We start from the raw sequence: 7793 nt of genomic DNA, 5'->3' as shown, positions 1-7793 counted from the left end.
CGAATAACTTAAAACCTTAGGTTGAATTCTAATTAAATCTAAGGCGGATCCGAAGGTGCTGTGGACTATCTACGGAGGGACGACATTTGGAGTCCTAAGCTTGTTCTTGTTCGGTTCGGGAGCAGCTAGGGAGGGCACGCTACATAAGTATGTATCCTAAATTATGCTAATTGTTATGTGGCAATTAATTTGGATTCCTGGCTTTATGGTTTTTCGCATGAAATATATATGCTTTATATTTGTCATAACCTAACAGTATATACGTAGTATTAGTAATTAATTAATAAAAATATTTATGTGGCACCTAATTATTTATGTAAATGGCACCCGACTTTTTTAATTCATAAATAATTTCGAAATCTAATTTTTCATTGGTCAAAAGTCAAAACCATCAGATTCCTACGCGGCACTTTAATTTTTGGTTAGTGTTTGATTTAGTATTGAATTTTATTTTAGATTAGTGTTTGATTTTGGATTGAATTTTATTTTAGATTTTTTTTTTTAATTATTAGAGTGTTAGATTTTCATTGGAATTGTATATATTAGTAGTAATTAATAAAAGTATTTACGTGACACCTAATTAATTATCTACGTGGCACTCAACTTTTTTAATTCATAAATAATTTCGAAATCTTATCTTTTCATTGGTCAAAACCATCAGATTTTTAATTATTAGAGTGTTTGATTTTGGATGGAGTTGTATATATTAGTAATTAACTAATTAAAATATCAATGTGGCGCCTAATTAATTATCTATGTGGCACTCGATAGTTTTAATTCAAAAGTAAATTAGAAATAATATTTTTCATTGGCCGAAATCAATATTAATCCTATGTGGCGCTCTAATAATTCAGCAAATATACACTCAAATGAGAATGAGGCTAATTAATCCAACGGCACAAAATTAATCTGTTTAATGAACTAAAAAAAACTCCGGAAATCAAATCCCACCCTCCACTCCTTTTCTCTCCTCCTCCATCTCTCCATCCTTTCTCTCTCCTCTTTCTTGGTAGCTTCTCCTGGTGGTTCGACTAGTGGTTCTGGTGATTTAATTGATTTTTTTTAATCCTACTACCGCCATTTTTACGGATGTAGTCTCTGCAAATCTTCCATTCACCTTCCTTCTCTCTTCTCAATTTTTTGAATTCAAAATCTTCAAATGATGATAAGTCTCAATTGTTTACTCCGACAAACCCAATGCCGACACCAGCCATACATGGTGCTCGACCCTAATCCAACCCCACCACCACTACAACATGGATCTAATTGGTGAGATTCTAATTGGGCAGTTTATAGGATGTCGGGTCGACTTCTGGGAGTAATTGTATTATGGTAGAATTCTTAGTAATACCAATTATGAGTTGCTCCAATAAATAACAGCTAATTGAAGTCAGGATTTGCTCATCAAAAGTTATATTTTCTCATCTTGTTCAAATGAGTAAATTAAATTTGCTCAATTAGTGTAATTGTATAAATGAGCAAATAAAATACAAATGAGTTATTTTTCCGAAAATAGCAATAATCTAGAAAAATTTGCGTTGATTAGATCTGTTTTTCTTATCGTTCTTGGTGTTTAGTAGTACAAAATCTTGAAAAGGAATAAGAAGAGTTTGAGAAATTTGCTCATTTCTTACAAATGAGCAGATACATTTGCTCATTTCGTACAAATGAGCAGATACATTTGCTCATTTCGTACAAACGAGCAAATACATTTGCTCATTTGGTGTGTAATCTTGAAAAATGAGAAAAAAAATTAAATGAGCAAAAATAATTTTAATGAGCAAAATTTCTGAACTTTTGGTATCCATGAACATCTCTTCTTAACCGTTTTTATTTTTGTATGAAGAGATTGTGATGTTGTCGTTGAAGAGGTAAATAATTTTATTTAATCGAATTTAATTACAATTTTAGGGGTTGAATGCTTTAGGAGGAGAGAGAAAATCAAGCTCAATTATGGAAGTTCGAATGTTGGCTGGTTGGGCGGAATAGCGGTGGGGTTGCGGTGGCTGGTTGGGGAGAGGAGAGGAGAGAGAAAACGAGGAAGAAGAGGGTTTTAGCTTCCATTGTTGAGTGCTTCAGGATGAGAGAGAAAACGATTCTGGATATTTGGTAGTTGGAAGGAAGAAGATCCTGGATATTTGGTAGTTGGAAGGAAGAAGATCGGGGAAGCAGTAAAATAAAAGCGTTTAAAAAAAATAAAAGAAATTAAATTCAATCTCGACCCTTGATCTGGATGGTGTAGATTTCTTCTCATTCTTCTCATTATAAAGTGTTTTCTCATTTGAATGTAAATCTATATATATATTAAATTATATTAGATTTATCTGAATTTTCTCCAAGTTGGTACGTAAAAGCTTGCTGAATATTTTACCAACTTGATGCATATGTTAGTAATTTAGAAGGTGCTAAGATAATTCATGATTGGTATGTGGAAAGCATATTTCTACACATTTCTTTCCTGTGTCACTGACTAAGCCAACTCCATCGTGAATAGACCTGCCAAACTAATCCAGATTCTGATATGTAGCCCGACTTAGAACCAAAATTACGACTCGAAATTAACCGAAAACAAATAGATACGATCCAAAATCGACCCATAACTGATTTGACCTGAAATGATCCGATCCCGAATGATCCGAACTGTCTCGAATCAAAGTTACGTTTCACCCGAAACTAAATTAACCCAAATAACTGTAAAATTTAAGTCAAATCGAACCGTTCGAAACCGAAGATCCGAAACCAATACAAACCGAAGAGTAACTCGAATTTACCAATTTTAAAATAAGGAGTACACATTTTTTTAGCTTTTAATACTCCTTCCGTCCCAGGATAGGTGGTTGTTTGGTTATCAATTGTTATTTTATTGAAAAAGTACATGTGATAGGAGTTAGTGGGTTTTTTATCAATTGAATGAAAGGGGGTGTGGGGACTAAAAAAAATTTAGTGGGAAAAGAGAGACAATATAATAATTGTGGGGTCATTTCTAATTTAGAAGTGTAACAACTAATCTGGGACGTACGAAAAAAAAGTGTAACAACTAATCTGTGACGGATGGAGTATTATTTAGTTTACTATTTATGGTTATTATTATTTTCTTTTATAAAATTATTACATTTTCTGTTATAATAGTCTCAATGTAAAAAATAGATTAAAATATAAAAAATAGAACGAAATGTTAGTTTAATAATTCCTATCTTCTTTTTGGCCCATTTAAATAAAGATCATATCTTTCAACAAATGATAAGAAAATAAAATCATGTCTAAGGTCTCGTCTTCTCGACCGTAAATTACTAGAATTAAGATTAGAAATTGCCAAATATATCACTTGTAAAAATGTGAAAATTTTACAGTTAAATTATAGATTACCAATTACTATAACTCCCACACCATAATGTCATAAACCATTGAACTTCGAACCGTATATGCTTAACTCGTAACCCTTATTTTTTTTGTAAAACCTATTGTTAAATAATAAATGAATAAATAAAAAAAAAAAACAACAACAACAACAACAAAAATACTACTACTAATTTAACCCAAAAATTTCGATCTAACCCGAAAATCTGAACCGATCCGATATTGACTCGCTCCGATACTGACCTAAAGTTCGGACCCAAACCAGATCCGACCCGATTATCAAAAAAACGAAATAACCTGAAACCCGAATGAAACCGACCCATACCCGAATCCGTTCTGAAGTAGAATGACCTCAAAATTACCCGCTTCGAATGGACGCGATTAGAACCCAATCCATAGGATCCATTTTCCAGGTCTAATCATGGATATGTATAAATAGATATAGGGTGTAATGGGTAAAATTACCACGCCACTTGTCCCAATTGAAGAGTGACACATGGTCTCAGTTGTGCCCTGTAGTCTGTCCTACGTGGACCGTTAATTGCCATGTGACATGGCAAACCTTGCATGTCAAGAATGAGAAGTCATCCTGATCCTGATTACACAATCAAGCTTGAGTTAAAATCAATCATTGTCAACATATGGGAGAAAAGCCTATACATCTTTCTATCATGCACAAAAGCCCAAAAGCCCATTTATGCCATCAATCATGCTAGCTGCACAAGGCAAGGGACACATGTCAACCCATCAGAGCTTAAACAATCATATTGGAGAGATTCTAGGGCATTCCTTCCATAACCTAGTACTATAAAAGGATCCAAGCCCCAAGGACAACGACATTCAATTACACAACAACCACAAAATACTTTATGCTCTGTCTTCTCTCTACTTTCTCTCTCTAAATACCCTTACTTAGTTAGGCATCAGAGGGAATATTCCGAGAGCAATATTCTTGTTTTGCAGGTCGGAGCCGAGATCGTGCCATGTCAGACCGGAAACCTCCTTGTCACTAGCTGATCGGAAAAACCCCACAACATTTGGCGCCGTCTGTGGGGAGGTGCGGAAACATGGAAGATCAACGGCCCGAGAACAAAGTTAGGCGTCCAGGACGTGAGGAGCGGCCACCCAGGGAAAGGGAGATGCCGCTTGAAAATCAGCAGACACCTATCCAAAGAGTCACAGCTGAGGCCGTGCAAACCTTTGCAGCAAGACATACTCATCGCCAACCCCCCCTGAGGTGTAGGTGTCCAGTGAAGAAGATGATCTGGCAAACCAACCGCCCCCTGATGGACACTTGGACCCCTTGGCAGAAACTGTGTTAGATGAGAATCCAGACCTACCCGTCTCTATGGGTGTTTTGCGGCAAATCCTGGCTGGCTTCCAGACCGAGATAGGCAAGACAGTTAATGCGGAGGTTCGAAAAAGTATGTTGATTTATAATGCAAGTCCATCCAACTCTAGGGACTAGGTAGTGTTAGGTTATGAACAATCTAATGTCATGCGCAATAACCATAAATGCCATAATCCAAATTAAATGCACATAATCATTTAGCATAATTTAGTGAACACACTTTGTGATGCGTGCCTTCCCTAGCTGCTCCCGAACCGAACAAGAACAAACGTCGTCCCTCCGTAGAAAGTCCACAGTACGTTCGGATCCGCCTTAGATCGTACCAACTAGGATATAATATAAGGTTTATGATTTCGGGATCTCACTATAATGTGATGCGCAAAAAGAATTGAATTGTGTTTCAATTGATGTGTGTTGTACATGTCCATAGGCCATGTATTTATAGGAAATAGGAAAAACCCTAGGAGCCAAAACCCTAGCACGATTTAGGAAAGTTTAGGAAAATATACCAAAAATCCAAAACCCTTAAACTCCTAGGGTTGGCCGGCTGCTTTGCTTGCATAGCAAGCAAGCTGGCCAGCTTGCCTTTTGCACGAAGCCATGCGCCCTGGCCCAAGGCAGCAGGCACATCAGCGCTGACCCGGGTGCTAGGCGCAACAACGCTTACCCTTGTTGCTTTGGCGCTGGCTTGCTCTCTGGCCCAAGGCACAAGGCACAAGGTGCTGCGGTCATGGCCCATGAGCGATGGGCCGTTGCTTCGTGCAACGGTCCGTCACTCGTTTCGTGCTTCCGATTCGTTTTTCCGATTCCGGAATTTGTTTCCAATTCGAAAAATATTTACATTTCCGATAATATTTCCGATTTCGACAATATTTCTGATTCTGATAATATTTCCGTTTTCGGTAATATTTCCGATTCCGGCAATATTTCTATTTCCGATTAATATTTCCGATACGAACCATATTTCCGTTTCCGGAAATATCTTCGACTTCGATAATATTTATATTTCCGTTATGATCACATTTCCGTTCCCGGTAATATCTTCATTTCCGGCAAATATTCTTTCTTTGCTTTTTGACAGTTTATTTAGCTCCCACTGAAACCAACATCCGTCATTTCTGAATATCCATAATTAGAGTATCTATTGAACATAATATTCAACTAAATACTTGATCCATTAACGTACTATTTGTGTGACCCTACAGGTTCAGTCAAGAGTAAGTTGTGGCATTAATTATATTAATTCCACTTGAACTGAAGCTACCTCTAGCTAGGCATTCAGATCACTTGATCTCACTGAATAATTAACTTTCTTAATTAATACTGAACCGCATTTATTAGGCTAAGCATTAAATGCATTAAATGCAAACTTGGACTAAGGGCATTATTTCCTTCAGTCTCCCACTTGTCCTTAGGGCAAGTGTGCATTTCCTAATTCCTTTGTCGCTCGATGCCTGCTCATGAACATAAGGTAAGACTGGTCATCCTTATTACGTTCAGAGGTATTTCTCGGTGTCAGAGTTCAAATGGTCAAATAAACAGATAATCATAGCCTATGATTCATCTGAGCACGTCCATGCATTTTACAGTTTCTAGCTCTCCGAGTGTCCTTATACAACTTTTCAAATATCTTCCCGATTTATGGGAGGACAATCCCAATCTTGTGATCTTGAGTTTAGACTTTGTTTGATAGGTGATCACCCGAGCTCTGCATTTATGGTCTCCTTTTACGGTGCGACGGTTGACAGCGTCAAAGCAACAAGTTATCAAACAAGTAAGCTCAAATCACTCAGGTATTGAGGATTATTGTCTAATAAGATAATGAAATTTACTTATGAAATACTTTCATCTCTTACATTAAAGTTTCATAGGTCTTGTCCGATACTAGTCTTGTCAAGTAAGTATCTATGCAAATGATTATGACATTTCCATGTGCACATAGTTCAAGAAACAGAACTACTAGTCATCTTGCATTCTAGTCGTCTAGCGTTTTCCATGTGTCCATCTTTATAGAAAACTTTCGACCAGGGACCATTTTCAACTTTTGACATTCAAGTTCACTTAATAGACAATCACAGGACTGGTCCTGATAGTCTATCTTGAACATATTGTCAAATTGAAAGGACTCATCATTGAATAAAACCATAAAAATTAAATGGAAGAATGAAGCTTAATTCATTTCTATAAATGGTTAACCATAATTGATGTGGGCCTAAATATCTCCACCATAAGGCCCACAGAAGCCAAAATGACCAATCAAGCCAGCCTAGATGATTCATGGGCCCAAGCCCAGGAAGTAGGCTCAGGCCTTGGTACCCAAACGAAATAAGGGCAAAAGCCTTATTTTGGAAAGCCCACCTTCTCTGGACCAATTTGCAAAAGGCTCATCATTGTTGGCCAAATGACACGTGCCCTACATCCCCAAGGGGCACGCATCCCACAGCTAGGGTTGAGGGATCAATTCCCAAGAAACCCTAGCCCTATAAAAAGCTCAGATCCCAAGGTAAGAAAAATCAAATCATTCCCACCAACCTAAAACTATCTTTGCTCTGCCTTCTCTCTACAAATTACTTCTATCTCTAACTTATACTTACTTAAGCATCAGAGGGAATATTCCTACGAGAATATTCTTGTTTTGCAGGTTGCCAGAGGTTGGTGCCAGCTCATACTTGATACCTCCGAGGAACGCGTGACACGTCATCACCGTAAAAGATCCCACAACATATGGCGCTGTCTGTGGGGAGGTACAGTGTCATGGCCGAACTGCAATCTCAGGGCGAAGAGCACAACGGCGGATCAGGGGAACGAGCATGGTCTCCTACCAACGGAGGGAAACTCCCTGTTAAAAACAAGACTAGCAATCATTGTGACGCTGCAACCAGCCGACCTGCCTCTGTAAGGTCCCTGCAGTACTTGTTAAGCGATCTCCATCAGAACATTGCGGATGAATGGCAATAGGGATTTCAGCACGTCCTCCAAGAAGAAATCACCAGATCCTTCGGCAAAGCCAACCCTGAGCAGGGTAGCGGCAGAGTGGTGGAACCATTAGCAGATGATCTTGATCCACCCCGGAAGGGACAACGCC

The 7793-nt window shown here is 38.0% G+C and overlaps 1 long non-coding RNA gene across 1 annotated transcript; it reads left to right on the top strand.

The window, feature by feature from the left end:
• The first annotated feature begins 744 nt into the window (after positions 1 to 744).
• LOC110790946 (uncharacterized) lies at positions 745 to 2329 on the top strand. The gene is made up of 2 exons (XR_002533980.2): positions 745 to 1269; positions 1912 to 2329. It is a non-coding gene; the product is annotated as an uncharacterized lncRNA (long non-coding RNA).
• Positions 2330 to 7793: the final 5464 nt, after the last annotated feature.

Source organism: Spinacia oleracea, chromosome 4 (assembly GCF_020520425.1).
Source record: "Spinacia oleracea cultivar Varoflay chromosome 4, BTI_SOV_V1, whole genome shotgun sequence".
NCBI lineage: Eukaryota > Viridiplantae > Streptophyta > Magnoliopsida > Caryophyllales > Amaranthaceae > Spinacia > Spinacia oleracea.
Note: the sequence above shows the minus strand (reverse complement) of the source record. Positions and strands in the feature narration are given on the sequence as shown.